The sequence below is a fragment of the Anas platyrhynchos genome, chromosome 18, assembly GCF_047663525.1.
Source record: "Anas platyrhynchos isolate ZD024472 breed Pekin duck chromosome 18, IASCAAS_PekinDuck_T2T, whole genome shotgun sequence".
Classification (NCBI taxonomy): Eukaryota; Metazoa; Chordata; class Aves; order Anseriformes; family Anatidae; genus Anas; species Anas platyrhynchos.
Window position 1 is genome coordinate 11,676,351 of NC_092604.1, and position 18,741 is coordinate 11,695,091.

At 46.3% G+C, this 18,741-nt stretch overlaps 1 long non-coding RNA gene across 7 annotated transcripts in view; it reads left to right on the top strand.

The window, feature by feature from the left end:
* The window catches only part of LOC106018072 (uncharacterized), a 38,576-nt gene that overhangs the window by 2,068 nt on the left and 17,767 nt on the right, over positions 1 to 18,741 (top strand). Inside the window, exon 2 of one of the 7 annotated variants that reach the window (XR_011804007.1) lies at positions 15,220 to 15,362. The exons of 1 other annotated variant lie outside the window; for it this stretch is intronic. This is a non-coding gene — a long non-coding RNA (uncharacterized lncRNA). 5 more of the 7 variants (XR_011804005.1, XR_011804006.1, XR_011804009.1 and 2 more) reach the window with 5 other exon arrangements.

An 18,741-nucleotide genomic window follows, 5' to 3' on the forward strand; every position in this document is an offset into this window, starting at 1 on the left:
GAGTACAATGGTGAATGGGGCTGCGTCAGGCTGGCGGGCGGTCACCAGTGGGGTCCCTCAAGGCTCCATTTTAGGGCCGGTACTTTTCAATATTTTTATAAACGATCTGGATGTAGGAATAGAAGGCATTTTGAGCAAGTTTGCTGATGACACCAAACTTGGAGGAGTTGTGGACTCAAATGAGGGTGGAAAGGCCTTGCAGAGGGATCTGGATAGGTTGGAGAGCTGGGCGATCGCCAACCGCATGAAGTTCAATAAGAGCAAGTGCCGGGTCCTGCACCTGGGACGGGGAAACCCTGGCTGCACGTACAGACTGGGCGATGAGACGCTGGAGAGCAGCCTAGAAGAGAGGGATCTGGGGGTCGTGGTAGACAGCAAGTTGAATATGAGCCAGCAGTGTGCCCTGGCAGCCAGGAGGGCCAACCGTGTCCTGGGGTGCATCAAGCACGGCATCGCTAGTAGGTCGAGGGAGGTGATTGTCCCGCTCTACTCTGCGCTGGTGCGGCCTCACCTCGAGTACTGTGTGCAGTTCTGGGCACCACAGTATAAAAAGGACATGAAACTGTTGGAGAGTGTCCAGAGGAGGGCTACGAAGATGGTGAAAGGCCTGGAGGGGAAGACGTACGAGGAACGGCTGAGGGCACTGGGCCTGTTCAGCCTGGAGAAGAGGAGGCTGAGGGGAGACCTCATCGCAGTCTACAACTTCCTCGTAAGGGGGTGTCGAGAGGCAGGAGACCTTTTCTCCATTAACACCAGCGACAGGACCCGCGGGAATGGAGTTAAGCTGAGGCAGGGGAAGTTTAGGCTGGACATCAGGAAGGGGTTCTTCACAGAGAGAGTGGTTCCACACTGGAACAGGCTCCCCAGGGAAGTGGTCACTGCACCGAGCCTGACTGAATTTAAGAAGAGATTGGACTGTGCACTTAGTCACATGGTCTGAACTTGGGTAGACCTGTGCGGTGTCAAGAGTTGGACTTGATGATCCTTAAGGGTCCCTTCCAACTCAGGATATTCTATGATTCTACGATTCTATGATTCTACAAGAACATGCCCAATGTGGGGAGAGGCTTTGCGAAACTGCAGGTCTTAGGGTATCACCTCCATGGGCAGAGCCATGACCCAGCCTGCTGCTCCAGGCTATGTTGTGCAGGAGGCATTTCTGAAAGGTTTCTCTGCTCCCTGTGTGCATTCAGTGGGTTGGAAAGCAAAGCCAGGCGTTCGTTATCTCAGGTATTCTTCAGCTGTCACAGACAGACCTGGAGCCTGAGGGCAGCTACAGGCCCCGAGCTCAAATCCAGCGCTGAAAAGCAGAGCTAAAAACACATACGCTTGAGGTAGAAAGATGCTGGTGCTAAAAAAAATAGCTGTAGGTTGCCTTAGCTGTGTTTTGGGGAGCTGTGTCACCTCCCACAGATCAGTCGTGCTAATGAGAAGCCTCGCTCTGAAGTCACCTCGCCTCCATTAATTAAAGCTGCTTTGCGTGAGGCAGGGAAGAGGAATTGAGGAAGGGCTCTTGATGCAGTTACGCTTCCCATAGATGCTGCTGGTATCCATTATGGCCCGTGAAAGCCTTGTCAACATTTTTCCAAGGAAGAGTGAAAATGTAAATAACTTTAAAATGATTCAATGTCACTGTGGTATGGAAAAAGGTCATGCTGCTGGAGACCATTTATCTTTTTGCCTATTTAAAGAGCTTTTTTCCTATTACATTTTTTTAAATTAATGTTTTTAAACATTACCCAAAGTAATGTTAACAATAATGGGGCTTATGGGATTGATCATTAGGCAGGCTGGGATTTAAATTGGAAAAGATTTGTTTTAGGTAGTTGCTGGGGTTGTTTAACAGACTTCTTAATTTATTGCTTATAAAAAAATGTTTGTGTGGTATAATGAAAAGACAAAAACAGAACCTGAGTTCCTAAGAAGATATGAGGGTAAGGTATTCCTTGGGAGGGAGTTTGGGTGATGGAAGCAGAGCTCACGTGCATGTGAATGTTATAGTACGCACATCTGAGGGAAGCCCATGGGGACAGAGTTTATTTGCAGATTAAGGGCTGGAGGGAAGATGGGGTGGAGACGTTTCCCGTTCACCCTGTGCAGTGCTGCTCCTTGCTGCAATAAAGACATTCGGACCACTGTGCTCAGGTGTCTGTCCAGTGTCCTGGCCAGCTAGGGCACAAATGAGTGTTTGGGGGATGCCTTTACCTGTCAAGCATCAGTGTGAGTGCAAAGCTCTGCATGGACACAAGATGAGGTCCCTGCAGGACTCCTCTCCCCTGAGCCACTTCTGACTGCAAAATCCAGCAATGCTGGTAAAAGGCAGCTCTCCTGCACGGGAGGAATTTCAGCAGGACTGAACCTTGGTTTGGGGAAGGGAGAAAATAGCTGTGCTCTTACCAGAAACACTTGGCCTGCTGAGATGTACTTGCATTTTTCACCTCTGTTGCCCCTGCTACATCAAGTGTGAGGGAGCAGGGGATGCCACAGCTGGTGCTTTGCATGTAATTTTCACCCTCTTGTTAATGACCTTGCAGGGATTAGCATGGCCTTCTCCATATGCCAGTAGATTATGTCTGTTGGCAGCTGCTACTACTGGAGCAAAATGGGATAGTTTTCATTAGGAGTGCTTGACACGAGGTTGCCCTGGGTGTCGTCAATCCTAAACTGTCAGTGCCTCTGAATAAAGCCGTGTGCAGATGTGATTTATTGGACGTGCTGCTGCTTTGCTGAAAATGTGGCATTTCCAAGTCAGCAAGGTCTTGCAGGAGAAGTGTGAAAGGGACCTTCCTGCTCGTCCTCACCCACCCCTCCACCCTACCCGGAGTCTCTGTGGCTCTTCACTGGTGCTGGGCAGAAAATCTGCCCTGAAATGAGTGAGCGATGCAGGGACTTGCATGAAATAACCCCTTCTGCTGTGCAGTTGCTCACTAGCAAGTACTTGTTTGTGCTCAGTGAGTGAGATGGTGCATTTAGTGACAGCTTTAACTTGCAAATGTGTTCTGAACCTGTGTTGCTATCCTACTTGCGGGGAGAGAGGGAGGGGAAGCAGAGTCTCAATCCCTCTGAAAAATGACTTGACCTTGAAATGATTTTATTTTGAAGATTCATAAAATATTCAGATTGATCCCCATAAATCTCACCCTCCTAATCCAAGCGGTGCAGGGGAAAGCTGGCTGTCAGCACGGCCTCATTCCTACAGCTGAATCGGGGCATGCCCTGCGCCTGCAGGACACCCTTCTGGGGGCTGGGGTGGACACGGCTCACCTCTGGGGTATGTTTTTGGGGTCAGCATTTCCTCTGGGAGTAGAGCTTCCCTTGGACATGTGCAGGTGCCCTGGGATTGCACTGTCCCTGCAGACCCCACATGGGAAGGATTGGTGGGCACAAGGGTGATGGAGGGAGCCCCTTGTTGCTGCTGGCAGGGCTGTGCCCCCCTCAGGAACAGGGTTGTGCCCCCCGGCTGTGCCAGGCACGCTGCAGGGGAGGGGGCTGGAGCATGGGGGAGGCAGGCAGGGTGTTGGGGCTGGGGGCAAAGCTGTCACCCACCTGCTGGGGACGAGGGGGGGAGGATGCTGCCGAGGCTTCCCTGCTCCCTTTGACCTGGGAGGAACCGGGCTGTCTGTGCTCTGCAAGGTTATTAATCCTCTGTTTATCCTGTTTTAAAATAAGCAGTTTAAAGGAGGCTGCCAAAGATGATAGGCCACAAATCCGTGTCATTCTTTTGATTTGCAGCAGCAAAGCCAACCCCTGCCTCTATCACAGCGAGTGCCTGCGCTCCACAGCCCTGGGCAGCTCCCACCCAGCTCCCCAGCAGCAGAACCACTCTGGGCAGCACTCAGAAGGGCCTGAGACCATCACAGGTAGTTTCTGGGCAGTGAGTCCGGAGTCATTGGTGTGTATTGAGGGCCCCTGTCTGCTGCTGGTGTGGCTTTATTGAATATCAGGCTTGGTAAGGGACTGGCTGCTGAGAGTCCTGAAGCTCTTTGCCCTGCTTGGCTTCATGTGTCCGCTCTCAAAACCAAGAGCAACACCAGGCAGAGCAACTTCTCTGCAGTCTAACTACTTAATGACTCTTTTTCCGAGTTCAATAACCACCAATTAATTATTTAAAGCATGCCAGAGGAGGATTAACAGCCACGTAATATACTAGGTATGATTTATCTTCAATAAATATGTCCCTTGTAATCAATGGGTAATTATTCCATGTGCAATAGTTCTGATTAGATCTAAATTAATAGTGCATGTGGGAGATTGGATTTAAAAGTGGTAAAGTCATGTTAAGTGAATTTTGCTTATCACTTGCAGTACAAAAGCTGGTGTTTGTAACAGCAGCAGGGCTGGGCAGCCCAAATGCCCAACAGACACTGGGGGAAAAAACAAATCCCAACCTGATAAAAACCTCAAGTTTGAATCAAACTGATTAATTGTCCCATAGCGGTCTGAAAACATTCACATGTTGTCTGCAGGCAAAGCTTCTGCTTCCTGGGGGCTGAGAGGATGCCTCTGTGCCAGCCGTAGGAGCTGGGTACCAGGGGCTGGTGCCCAGGGCACTTCTGGTCGGAGGAAGACCCCAAGGAGTGCTGAAAGGGTGTGGGCAGGGGATGATGAATGAGGAGGAGGGGGGAAAAAGGAAGGAAGAATAGAGAATGTGAAAAGGAGTGCGTGAACTCTGGCTGCAGTAGCGTTACCCCCCAGATGGGGCTGACTTCTGCTTGCAGCAGGAGGAATAAAGCAGCACCAGCAGTTAGAGGCAGGACCCACAAAGCTGGTTCTTGGGGGGGAGAGATGTAAAATGAGCTAATGATGGTTCTAGAAAGCCCAGGAGGTAATTAGAACAGTATCTTTGTCATATGTAAAAGCTAAACTGTGGTGTAAGTAGATGGAGTAAAAAGTAAATTGCAGCTATTTCCTTGTGCACTACAGCACCAGGTGCATGAATTTTAGGGTCCAGGTGAGACAACCTGCTGTCCTCATTTCTGGAAACGGCCCTGTGCACTCCTGCCCAGTGCCCTGCTGACCTGCAGCTACACCTAAAGTTCCCTGAGCAGCACTGCAGGCACTTTATTTACCCCAGCTGCAAATTCCCAGCTCGAGGAGGGCACGTCTAAATTAGAAAGAATTGATATGAAAACAGCTTTAACACATGGGTCGTCAACACCTATTAAATACACGATGTGGTTTTTGGCTTTCCGGGCACTGGGATCGCAGTCTCGTGCAGGATGACATCAAGCCACAGCCACCTCCCTGCCATAGCACCTGGGGATGGTGTTTCTCCTGTCCCAGAAGTCAGCCCATGACATCCACCTATTAAAACCTCCAAGGCACACCGTTTCTGCAGTTAAGTTGTATCAGGAATGAAAACTTTTTGATAGAGCATTAGGGTGAGGAAAAATCAGAGCTCCCAGAGCTACCTCATGTGGGCCAGCTCTGGGGGCCTGCAGAGAGCCATACCCTGCTTAGCAGGTGCAGTGGAGCTTCCTAAAACACCCAGGGACCCTCAAATCTGCCAGGATGCTCTTGATTCCTGACTGGACTTTTCTTAATGAGGTGCAAGTTGAACCACAAGACACTAAAAAGCAATTGCATTAAATCAAGAACTACATTTGACTTTATGGATTGTTTATGAGATCTTTCTTTTATTAATTCTTTATCCTTTAATATTATAAAGGATTTGTGTCCACAATAAATAATGTAAAGTTAAATTACATCCTCTTTGGCTTAAAATTTTAATATTCCTATTGCCCATCTCCATAAAGAAATTGTATTTGAGGTCATTGCATATGTACAGCTGCAGTCATAACCCTAATGGAATTACTATTCAAGCACAGGCGAGATTAGTATGAACGCCAAGAAACTACCCGTCTGTCAGGGGAAAAGGTAAAAGTTCAGAGTTCAGCTTGCATCCAAATTATTTATCTCCTAATAACTTAATAGATTGAATATATTACTTGTCAGTGACCTTGATGTACAACAATAAAGACCCCTTGGTTGTGTCAGAAAATATATGGGACTATAATAAGTAGTACTTATGTACTGGAATAAAAACATATTCTTTATGGTAATGAAGTCTCTTCCCACAAGGACACCACAAGGGCATGGAGCTGTGTAAACATAAACACCAGGCTGCATTTGAGTGTGACCGGGCAGTGCTGCTCCCCAGCATCAGTGGAGGAGGTGCAGGTTTAGGATGCTGTGGAGTGCAGTGGTTCACTCCCCACGAGTGGCAGGCAGTGGCTTCTGCCCTCTGCCCCGTCCAGGCACAGATCACACCCTGCATCTCCTCTTGCAACCGCTTTATACAGAGTGAGTCCCTTGCTTTCTCCAGAGTCCCACTGGCTTCATGTTGTGCCTCTAATTATTTCCATTCTGGATCTCCCAGGTATATAAAAAGAATCCTTTAAATTAGAGTTCAGGATCAAAGGCAATGCTGCGAATAGGCATGGTGTAAACATGCCTAAAAAACAGGAAGGCAATTTCCCTGAGTGCCTCGGTCTCTGTAGCAGTGCCACACAATGTCTCTATTTCTTTCTATGTCTATTTTTCAAGGCTTCACATTATCTAAAGGGGAAAACAAAAAGCTCTCGAAGGATATTGTTCTTTAATAAGGCTTATGATTATGGATTTTTTTCTACCTCAGCCAGTACAGAATCACCATTAATATACTCAAATGGAACAAGTCTCTCCCCTTTAATAGGTCATTTTAATCATATATTTAAAGTTTTGCTTGGTCAGATGGCAGAGGAGGGTGAGAGGGAAGAGGCAGGAAAAAGTGAAATTATTTGACCCATCTGATGTTTCCTGGTCAACCTTCCTGGTGTGCTCACACTGGGTGCAGCTGTGGCTGGCTCTGGCACCCTCTGGCTGTGGTTCTCCTCGCCTCCTGCGCGCTCTACACCCAGCAGGGCTGTGATGCCCAAGCCTGGACACTGATCCTAGAAAGCAACGAGGCACCCCATGGTGTTCCTGAGGTCCTTGAAGTGCCAAATCCTCCTTCCCTCCTCCATCAGCAGGGCTGGGTGCAGGGCTGAGCCTCCAGCCCTCTCCCTGCAAGCGCAGCACCCAGGGAAGCCCCCTGGAGCTGGCATCGGTGCTGCCGTGCTCCTGCTCCCCCGGCACTTATCCCAGCAGCCTCACGTTTTTGATTGTATTTATGGCCACTTAATCTGTGCTAGCAGCCAGGATCAAATATATCTCCAAGTATTGATCAGCTTTAGGCTGATAGAAGTTCAAGCTCATGAGGTCTCGGTCTTTGACCCTCAAATAGGATATGAATCTCAATCCAATAGACTGATATTCACACACAGTCGCTGCCCAGGGTTGCAGGCTGCAAGGGAAAAATCAATGAAGAGTGCTAATGATTCACAATTTATAGAGCAGCTGCCATTTTAATATTAGAATAAATGTTATATTGCAAAGGGATGGGAACATAGGTGGTGGCATAGAAAATATTTCTTTGGAGCCTTTTCTGCCAGAAAATGATGTGCACAGAATTTTATGAAGTATAATTTATTGGCCTCATTTAGGCTTATAATTTAAAACTCCTTATGAAAAAGGTATTAACTAGAGTGGATTGGTAAGGAAACGGCAAGGACAGAGCAGGCTTCAAGTGTGTGCTGGTGGGTAGAAGGAAGCAATATCCTAATGTGAGATCGGATGTAAGAACTCCCCTTCTGTTTACATGTCCCTGCAGCATCTGGCAACGGAGAGGCCTCGTTCTCTGACCTGGCTCTTCTGAGCACGCTTGTGAATGAAAAAATATATATATATCGAACGTGCTGATGGGGTATACAGAGCACATTAAGGTTAAATAATGGATCACGTCAGAGTGGAGAGCTAGGGCAGGGAGCTTTGCTGAACTGGTGAGTGAGGGCTGGAGAGAATTACTGGAGCCAAAGAGAAGGGGCAGACCACAAGACAGATTTCAAACCAGGGCAACATAAGAGCTCCCTGTCCATATTACACAGGTTTTATTGTAGCATTGAATAACTCATTTCTATTTGCAATGAATTGCAGTTTCCTTTGCTGAGGTTTCTTTATAATAGCTCATGGGGACGGGTAATCCCCAGGCTGTGGCAAAGCCATAGGAATGGCAGGGGGAGCTGTCAAGGAAAAATGGGAGGTGAATTCTACCCCTTTGCCTTTTTGCTGCCCAATATATGCTTGGGAGCATGGCTGTGAGTCTTCCTGGAGGGAGCAAGGGGGAGGGAATCAATGTCCTCAGTTGCTGATGCAGCTTGGTCCAGGCTGGTGGCTGTGAGCTTCATCCCCTCCTCGTGTTCCAAGGCTGGGCACGCGAGCATCTGGGGATGCAGCACAGCCCCCAACACCCAGCATGATGTCCTGCAGGAAGGCTGCCAGGGCTCTTCATTAGCAGGCAGTGCTTCTTACCTGTAGAGAGCAGCACCCAGTGTTGGTTTGGAAGCCAACCTTACTGGAGGAGAAAAGGCTTCAGCTCGGGAAGCCTGCGATGTTCCTTCCAGCCAGAACTGCACGCTTCTTTTGCCTCTCAGTTCTCGTACGTAGTAACTCTTCACCTTTAAGTCCGGTTCAAGGGAGGCTATTTCAGTATATAATAACGTCTTTCCCTGCATGGATGCAAATGGTAAAAGGATTTTTAGTACAAAGAGCCCAGGCTTTTTAGAACAGACAAGAAAAGATGGAAATCCTACATCAAAAACACAATTTATGGCATCCGTTTTGGCCATCCCGGTATTTATTTTTTATAGAAGTGAAAAGAACTTAAATAATTCATCCACCTGAGAGCTCATAACTCTCTGGCCTGCGTAGAATATCTTTCATATATCTCATAACCTAGAGCTTATTGACAAACTGTATGAAAAATAACAGCCCTTTCACTTGCAAAAGCAAAATCCAATTTATTGATTGTGATAGTCTAAATAATGGCATTTCTATTGACCGAAAAGTATTGCCCAAACAGGTTAGAGTTTACTTAACTCAGGGTATGAAATGTCCCGTGCATACCATCATAACACCAAAATGTACTCAATCGTTTTCCTTCCTTGGTTATACTGCCACTGTGATCAAACTATTTTACAAAGGCACTTGAGATAGGTGCTTAATGGAATTAAACACAAGATTTTTTTGGCGAGGTGGGAAACAGGGTCAAGAATATGTATTTTTCTCTGACAATATGGTAAAGGTTTATCCACAGTGTATGCATGCAGCTGATGTAGCAACCATTAGATGCTCTGAAGTGACAGGTTGGAGCTGTGGGCGTCCCTCTGTGGCTGTTGGGTGCTGTCAGCAGTCCCAGGAGATCCCACGAGCAGGGTGTGGGTGGAGTGGAGGTAGCTGGATGTGCCTGATAGTGTCTTTGAATTTCCTTTGGAAAGGGCCATGGAGAAGCAGTCTTTGCACCTTGTCAGCAGACTCTTGGTTGGTTTTCAGCTCTCTGGTGCCTTCCTTTTCTCATTGTCAGTTTGACCGGGATCTTCTGCCTGCTGTGCGACTTTGGTGCTGTGCTAGTAACAGGCCGAGGAAAGAAGAGCCTGCTCTCGTGCTTCCATTAGGGTGACAGACGCAAGTGTTAAAGTTAGCACCCATATTTGACTCTAGAACTACCTGAAGCTCCTGGTGGGATTGTTCCAGGGTCCGAAGTTTGCATTAAATTTTTCTTTCTCCTCATCTTGTCAGGTTTCTGCTTTTGTTTGTTCGTTTCCCTGTCAGATTCTCTCTCCTAACTGGGTGACAAAGAGACTCTTACAGCCTCCAGCCGCTGAGACCCTTCCCCGTCAATTCTGCCTGGTAGAAAATGATTTTCTCCAGTCCCAGTCTTGCACGCATTCTGTTATTTAATTCATAAATGTTTAAATAGGGGCCTAAGAGATCCCAACTGTGTCTTTTTACATAATGAAATTACAAGGAGTCATATGTTGCTACCATCCATAAACTTATTGTGCACTTTACATAAAATTCAGATCGGGTGGCTCTGCATGCCTGCATATTTTACATTTTCAACTTTATTAAAGAAATGAATAGAGTGCTGGAAAGGCTGCGTTGCTGTACGGTCAATTCAGATCCTGGGGGCCATAAATCTGGAAGTCCATGATTTGTTGTGCTTTGCTCACAATAAATTAAGCCTTTCTTGATGGAAGGGTTGGCTGCATTTGTTGCAGTTTAGGTCACGGTATTTGGATAAAGACGCTGCTGGACTTGCTGGGAAGGGAGTTTGAGCTGGGTTCAAAGAGGCAGGAAAATATCTGTGGTTTTTCAAGCTACTGGAGCTGGAAGTGATACAGGTGTTCAACTCAGGAGACCTGAGCAGAGACGATGATTTTCAGCTGAGGACTGACTGCATTTTAAAGGGTTTTGATGTGTTTCTTGAAGTGTGTTTGCACAGACAAAGCAAAAAAGCTTAACCAACAGGGACAAAACCTGGAGGTAGGTGTGATGTGGCTGGGACAGGCAGCAGCTGTGTGCCCGTGGCCTGACCAGGAAGATGCCACCAGGGCAGCTCTGTCCCCTGGGTCAAGCCAGCCCCACAGAGTACGTGTCACCTGGCACCGCAGTGGGCATTATTCAAACAAAAATGTGTGATTTTATCTCCGTGGCCAGTAATGTGCCCACAATTGCTGCTTGATGGTGTCTCTGCTGGGTAAGGAAGGGGGCTGATGTGCAGAGCCTGGTGATGCACCAAGTATTACGGCTGCAACCATGAAATCATAATATCATTTAAAAACAAATCATTTCAAACTGCTTAAGCCTGTCATGCCTAGCACGAAGGATGATTTACTTGATAGTTACTTATATTTTTTCCATTAAGAAAAAATAATCATTAGTCCTAGATTTTTCTCCCTCATCTAGATTTAAACCTTCCCTTAGACAGAAAGGGAAAACATTCCTGCCATTGCACAAGACAAAAGGATGTTCTGTTGAAAGCTCATTTAAATATAATCTGAAAGCAATGCTGAAATAACCAGCTATTCATTAAGGACTAACCCAAGAATAACTAGCTTCCCCTGCCACAAATGCAGGTTAGCTCACACCACGACGTTTCTTTCCTCTCCAGGCACCAAATTTTTGAATCAATTTAGTGAGATGAACTGGGGAGGTGAAAAAAAAATCAAATCAAAACAAATGAACAACAAACAAACAAATCCAAGCAGTGTTTTTTTTTGTTGTTCCAAGTGGGATATGATCAGCACTGGGAGGTAATGTGACAAATTCATTCCCAGCTTATTTGCTGGGAACCAACCAAACATAAGAAAATCAGACATAACAGCTGATTAACTGGCACTCTACTCTTTTTCCTAGAGATGCCTCTGTTGGAAACAGAACTATGCCAATAAGAGTGTACTAGGTGCAGGTATAGGTATGAGAACTCACTGCTATTTAAGAATTCACTAAACAGCTCAGGAACATTGGTATTAATTTTACCACATGAAAATATAAAAGAGTTTAATCATTTTGGCCATATTACTGCATGACAGAGGGGTGGGCAGCACATTCCAAATCTGCTCTGAATAAATATTGGGCAAAGACAATAAATTTTCTTCAAGAGAAGGATATATTTCAGGTTTAATATTGAAGTGGCCAGGCCCTGTCTGTGGCTTGCAGGATGCTTCTGGCAGCACTTCCCTACCTAAAGTGCCCCAACTGATGTCTTGTGCAATAAAAGGCCTTACAGCGTGGTGCCCAGCGGTGGCTGCGAGGTGCTGACATTGCAAACTGGCCCTGCATTTCAGTTCTGGAGAGAGACTTTACACATTACACATTAATTACACTTTACACATTAATTGTCCATTAGTAATTGCCTGGCAGCTGCTGTCTGAGGGAGCTGGTGTTACTGTTAACACCACCAAAATAAAAAAGAGAGGAAAAAAATGGGAAACCTGAGCTGGTACCCATGAAATGCATGGGAACTTCTCGTATCCTCAGGCCAGGGGAAAGCTGCTCTGACCTCGGCAATCAGCATACCTCCAGCGTGAACATAAAGCACCTGACAAACTCTTCCAAACACCAGCCTGAACTTGAGGCGAATTGCTTTTGCTGAACAGCGATTATAATTCCTGCTGTATATCCAGATTTTGACAAGTAAATCTCATATTTTAAACACAGGATTAAAAAATTTTATTACTACAGTGGGGATTAAGTAGTAAAGCCTCAGAATGTAAGTCTGCAAAGTAGGAAACACAGGAAAATAAAGTAAAATCTATTGTTCAAAATAACTCAGGCTTAACCCCTTGTCACCTGGTGCAGACCCAGATTGCAATCGGTGCAGTCCTGTAATAATTATCCCCAGGTCTCTCGTAACATTTCACAAGGGCAGGTAGGGGATATGGAATTTCTTCCTGTTGTTCTTCAAATCCCTCCATTTCCAGACTTGGCTGCACCATCGTGTTCAGAAATAACAGTGGCATTGAATAGCATCCGAATGAGAAATTCAAGCCAGCCAGTCTTGTTTGCCACACAAACTCATCTGATTACTGTGTGGCTCGTTTCCGTTCTTTCTTGTTTGCTTTTAAAGGAAAGTCTCTTTATTAAGACCTCCATTGTAAAAGTGCAGTAAATACAATAATTTCTCAGCTGACAAATTGAGCTACAGGGTGAAATCCCAATTACATAGGAGCCAGCAGAAGCCTGTCCCTTGTTTTTGTTGAGCCCAGGATTTTTGTGCAAGATTCCTAATTTTGAACCTGCCCCCACAAGGGAGATCCTGGGAAGGAGATGGGACAGAGAGAGCTGGAAATTGTGGGGTGTTTCCTAGCTGTGCACTGCCACAAAACCTCCCTTTTCTAACGTGATGGATAACAATATTTCTGTACCTGCCAGGTGGAAATTTAATTCATCTGTGGCGGGTAGGTGATTTGAAGTCCTTGGCTGAAAGCTGTTATGGAAATGGAAATAATAATTCTTCCAGGATTATTTGAATGCACGAATTTAGAGGCTGCCACCTCACACCTCCAGCTTCAGAAGGTGAACTCACAAAAGGCACAGTTGTCACTCCACTGAAATTTCCCTCCAGACTTTCCTATCCAGAACAATGAGAACCGTGAACTTTACCACAGGGAGCTGTAGCTGAAACTGGCACCAAGAGTAAGAGTCTAATGGAAATAACATCCTGTTTTTGGATGAATAGAGATACTGCTTGATGTTTACTATGGCTTTTCTTCTCTCCCCGTGCTCACACACATTTGATAAATTGTATTTTTCCCAGAAATACTGGCTATCAGCAGCTGCTGGACTCAGGACCACTGTAGAATTTAGAACTTGATGCTGATATATTATGTGAAACTCTATCAAACCAACAGCTCAAGCTGTTCTTAGGATTCGGTTTTTCTCTACCAATATTGCTTTTCTAAACAGCTAATGGACATCTAGTATCCAATTAGCTGTCTGCTCCTTTGGATACAGCTTAAGAATCTAATAAAATCACAAGCACAATCCTAAATCTTATACATCTGAAATCCTTATTCTCATTTCTTCCAGACAGAATTCTGGAGGATTTGTTTCTTTCCAAATGAACATTTCTTTGTCTCATATACACTTGTGACTTTTTAGGATGAACAGTGAAAAGGTTGATGAATGTAAGCCTTCAGAGATTCCCCTGCTTTTCTAAGGGAGGTAAATCTATCTAATCATGGGTTAATTACCAGCTATTTTCACACTACTAGAACATTCTTAAAAAACAAATCAATGTCTAATAAATGATTTGTGTGTATCCAATAATTAAAACGCTAATGCACAGCACTCACCAACTTTTACCATGCTGAAACTGTCAGAAGATGCTGTTTGATTCTAGCAGTATCAGCAGCACAGTCCTCTCATATAGCCCAGTTATTCTTGCATAGGGAATTAAAATTGCAGATGAGATTATTTAAACCCTCTCTGTGCTAAGGAGTTATAACAATTGCTGGCATGCTAAATGAATACTGAGCTATTCTACTTACTGGCACTATCAGTTATGCTCCTGTTTCTCCATGCAAAGAACATAGAGATTTGGCTACCCTGAATACAAAAGAAAGCTTAGGACAGGAGTAGAGGTCATTCTGGGGCCAGAGAAATTTTTAAAGTTTTTTCTTTCCAAGTAATTTTAGCCTTCTTTTGATATGGTCCTTAATTAACCAGCAAACTTGTCTTTTCATTTCCAATTAAATGTATTGATGGTGCGCTCCAACTTGGCTTGTAATCTACTGTTTTCTCCTTGGTGTAATCAATACAGGGATGCCACAAAGCTACAGGTGACATTAAAAAGAACTTTTCTTTCTCCCACGTAATTAATTGCCTCTATGTCTCCATTCCACCATATAACCAGTGTAACAAAATAGCCCAGAGGACTGCATTATGGGGATAGTGGGGCTAATTTTTTGGTAATACTGGGCCTCCTTGGTTGAAGCAGAGCTGAAGAGAAGTCCTGCAGTTCTGAAAAACAAACTTATTGATTTGTATTTGAGATAAGCTTTTAAGAGGAACACACAAAAATCTGGGAAACCTTCATCTTGCCCTGAAGTTTTTGCACCCATGAAGTCTCTCTTCGTGGCTTCAAAACAAAGTGTGTGGTCATGGGCTGGCTCTTGGGCACTCTCAAGGCCAAGAGATGCAGTAAAGGAGAAAATAGTAGGGCAAACACTAATAGTTCTATCCCAAAGACAGAATCTGAATTTGGTGAGCAGCTGAGGTTTGCAAGTTAGGCATGCAGCAGGCAGATGTAATTTAAGCTCACTGCCCTCAATCAGAGCCTTACCACCACCTCATTTCTGTGCTCTGCAAAGTCCAATCGCCCTAGAGGAAGGCCTGCCGAGCAGTGTCAGAGCCCATTGGAAGGGGTACACGCGCTGCAGTCCTCGTAATTAGTTTCAGAGCTTCCATTACTCAGAGGAGCTCTGCAATCCCAGAACAGGGGCCCTGCGTGTGTGCACAGCATGGTTATGGGAATGCGGCATCCACTGCGCTGCACCAAGCTGTTGGCTCACCAAGGCTGGTGCCCTGAGTTTGTTCCAGAAGCCTGTGCTTGTTGCAGCTTCAATGGGGTGTGATGGGGCCAAGGCATCCAGGAAGAGGATGCCCGAGGTCACTCTCCAAGATGAAGGGTTTAGCTTTGTTTGCAGCTTACCCTACCAGACTTAACATATGTAGCTGTAACCTAGAGGCTGCAAACCAGAGGTGGCTCTGGGTGATGTTGCTGGAGGTGAAACACAGGTTAGCTGGAGTTGAAAAGTTATTGGAAACAATCCAAATTCAGGCATCCTTTACGTTTAGGGTATGATTGGGTCATGCTCACTGTGCAGGACGTGGCCACTCACAGTTACACAGCCCTCCAGACAATTTGGGCACACAACGTGGAACTGAATCAAGTTGTTCAGTAGCTTGACTTCACGCTGCTGCTCTTGTCAACTCTAAAAGTAAGTACTGATAAATAATAAATAGTGGAGGATAGTGTTGCCCTGCTGTCATGAATTGCACAGAGCTTTTATCGTCTCAATGCAGACAATGTAGTGGGGCTATTACTTGGGTAAAAGCTCTGGGATTTGGCACGACTGAAGGAAAGAACAAAAGATGACAGAAAAGGCAAGTGGAGTTTAGGGTTTTTTGTTAATTAACTTCCTCCTTGGCCCTTACTTTCACTGTTGCCAGCAATCCAACTCACGGCTTTGTCCGCAAAGCCCAGCAGTCACAGTGCCTGATCCTGGGGGCAGTTTGTGTTAGATGGCAGATAAACACAAAGCTGCAGGTAAGCCAGCGGTAATGAGTTTGCAACCACTCCCTGAGCAGCTGGGCAAGGGGAACAGCATCCTGCCGAGCCTGGGAGCCTGGCCGGGTGGGATTTATCCCCTTGCCACAGAGGCAGAGCACAAAATGGGGCTCGTTGAAGAGCTGGGCTATGGGGAGCAAAGGGCCCAGCAGGGCAGGAGGGTGCTGGGTGGGGTTGGGGTGCATGGGCTGGGGGCTTTTTCTGCCCCTGTATCGACGAGGAGTGCTGGCAGGGTGTGACAGGGCAGGACGTGCCCTGAGGGGGAGGCATTTTTAATTTTTATTCAGAGGGGAACAACACGGAGCCCGAAACGTGTGGTGGGGATGAAGGGAACGAGCCGGGCTCCAGCGGGCTGAGGGGAAGCGGGCGGCTGGCGGAGCGCTTCGGGAGGGCGCGGGGAATCGCCTGGCCGCTTTCAAAGCCTGTAACGGCTCTAACGGCTGGAACAGCTGTAACGGATCTAACGGCTCTAACGGCCCTAACGGTTCCAACGGCCGCAGCAGCAGGCCAGGCCCCGCCGTCCCGCAGCCTCTGCTGCCCCCTGTCGGCCCGCGCCGCCTCAGCGCCCATCGATCGGGCCGTATATTACCGCGGCCTGCTGGCTCCCGGGGCCAAACCTCGGGGTTTTAAAACAGGTTCACCAAATTGTCAATTAAGTGCAAATCAATCCTCAGCCATTTATCACCGTGTTAATCCGTCCGCGCGGTCCGGGGCGAAAAATCGATCGGCTCCTGTCACCGGGGACCAATCGAGGAGAGCTCGAAGACCAACATCTGCTGCATCAGGGCAACAGCTGAAATTTATAATCTCAGAGAAAAATTGCTGCTTGCCAAGAGGCACATTAGGAAGTTGGGGAAGTTGAGGGCGTGCGGGGGGGAAGGGGCTGCCACAAAGCGCCTGTGCAGGCAGGGTCGCAGGGGGCTCCGGCGGCTGTGGCTGAGGAGCTGCTGGTTTGTGGCGGGGAGAAATAAAGGCTGCTGCTAACTCGGAGAGTGATGAGGGGATACAGGCAGCTCTGAGGCGTCCAGGGGATGCTTCGTGTCCAACATTTGGTTCTGACCTGGGGAAGAGGCAATGGGGAGGCCTCCAGCTCTGCCACTGCACGCTGGTGGGCATCTGCTCCCCCTGAGCCAATCTGTGGCAGTGATATCCCCTGCTTTCTAAAACATTTGTAGTGACTGAGGTGCCTTTCACATAGAATATCTTAGGTACTGTTTCTCGAACTGGAATAAACACCAGCAGGGTTGTTCAGCAACAGTTTATTGTGCTCGAAAGCAGAGGATGGAGCAGCAGCACCCACAGGAGTCTGCAGCCACCCGCCCCTCTGCCTGCTGCACCCACGGGCAGTCAGTTTTACTGCAGCAGCACCCAGAGGCACAAAGGCAGGGCTGCAGACCTGTGACCACGTACTGCTGCAGAAGTTTTTTCTTTCTGCTGTATCCCTTTGCCACGTCTTGCCTGAAAAGCCTGTGCAACAACCTGTGGGAGGAAAATTGGGTAAATGCTGAAAGAAGGAAACTGCTTGCAAATGTGCTAGCACACAAGCAGCAGAAGGGCCAGGCTGAGTTCAGATTTGTAAGTGCTTGAGACCGGGATACTGAATACAAGAAGAAATTTAACCCCTTTTATATGCTGACTTCTCCCCAGTTCAAAGTGCTGCACTTGAGCTTACGTGTCTTTCTTAAGTAGGCTCATTTCTCATGGATCACAGCACTCCTGAAGCTTGTGTCCGCTCAGATTCTTGCATGAAGCTTCAGACCTACCCCTTGAGGAAACTGAAGCTCAAGAATTGTCCTAGGAGAAAGGAGACATGGTAATGACAAGGCCTTGCTGATATCTGGGAGACCCGACCATGCCTGCAGCAGCCAGCATGCCCTTGCAGTGTGCCAGTTTGGTGTACTGCAGAAGCCTGTGACCATCACATTTAATGGGAACATCTCAAGGGCTCTCCAGAGCCAGCTGCTGTTAACACAGAGCAGTGTTCTGAGCGTAATTATGGTTATTTTTTAAAATGCCTACAAAACAAACGCAGTTTTTATGTCAGGGGAAATAAAGCGTCTCAGTTATTGTTTCATGGAGCTACCAGAATTGCTAGAAAGGATGTCACACTGCCTTCCCCAGAGGCTTGCTAAAGGACAACATAGTCAAAGTCTCTTTCTGGAAGAGTTTACAAAGAGAAATGACTGCATTGGAGAGCTTATTTCTTGAGCTTCCTTTTACTTCTTACTGAATGCAGAGCTTGAAATCATAAGCACAGGTTAAGAGCTGGGAAATTCATTTTTTATTTTTTTTTAATCAGCATTTTTTCACAGCTGTAATCACGCTGTGTTTCAATATGAACTGAACTGAAAAGTGTCTTTTCATTGTGTGTCCTAGTCTGGTCCTTACCAGAATCACAATTGGTTAAACGCAGTTTTCTTGCAGGAAAGAAATCTGTGTCCAATCGTGCTTTGTTATTTTGGTGATGCCAGCAATCTGGCTATACATGAACAGAGGAGCTGAACGTATTATTGAACTGTTTAGAAACTGCCATATTTCAAGTAAAGAAAAAGGTACTTGCTACCTTCTCCTGACATTCAGATGCTCTTTATCCATGATACTGTATAGTTATTGGGATTAATGGAATGAAGGGAGAATCATGTGTGGATCTCTTTCCCTCCAGCAACTTTCATTAGAATGAAAAAAATAGAAAAAAGAAATCAACTCCTTTTAGAGGGGGCTGAGGGGTGTTATATTTTTATTATAAAATCTGGTAAAATATCACTCAGAATCAGTTTGGTTGGTCTTGTTTCCCAGATTAAAGAATTAAGGATTGACTGAACTCTTCTCAAGTAGTTAAGAAATGAACCATCTGTATAAGAATCTAGGACAGATTACACTTAACCTTATTCTGAAGCAAGAGATTAAGATGAGAACAGCTACTGTAATTAAGATGCTGCAGATGCTGTTCACTAAATATGCAGCATAGGAGATCCTAGACTGCTGTACTGCAAGAAAGTGAAAAATAACACAGGATCTTTTCTAAAAGA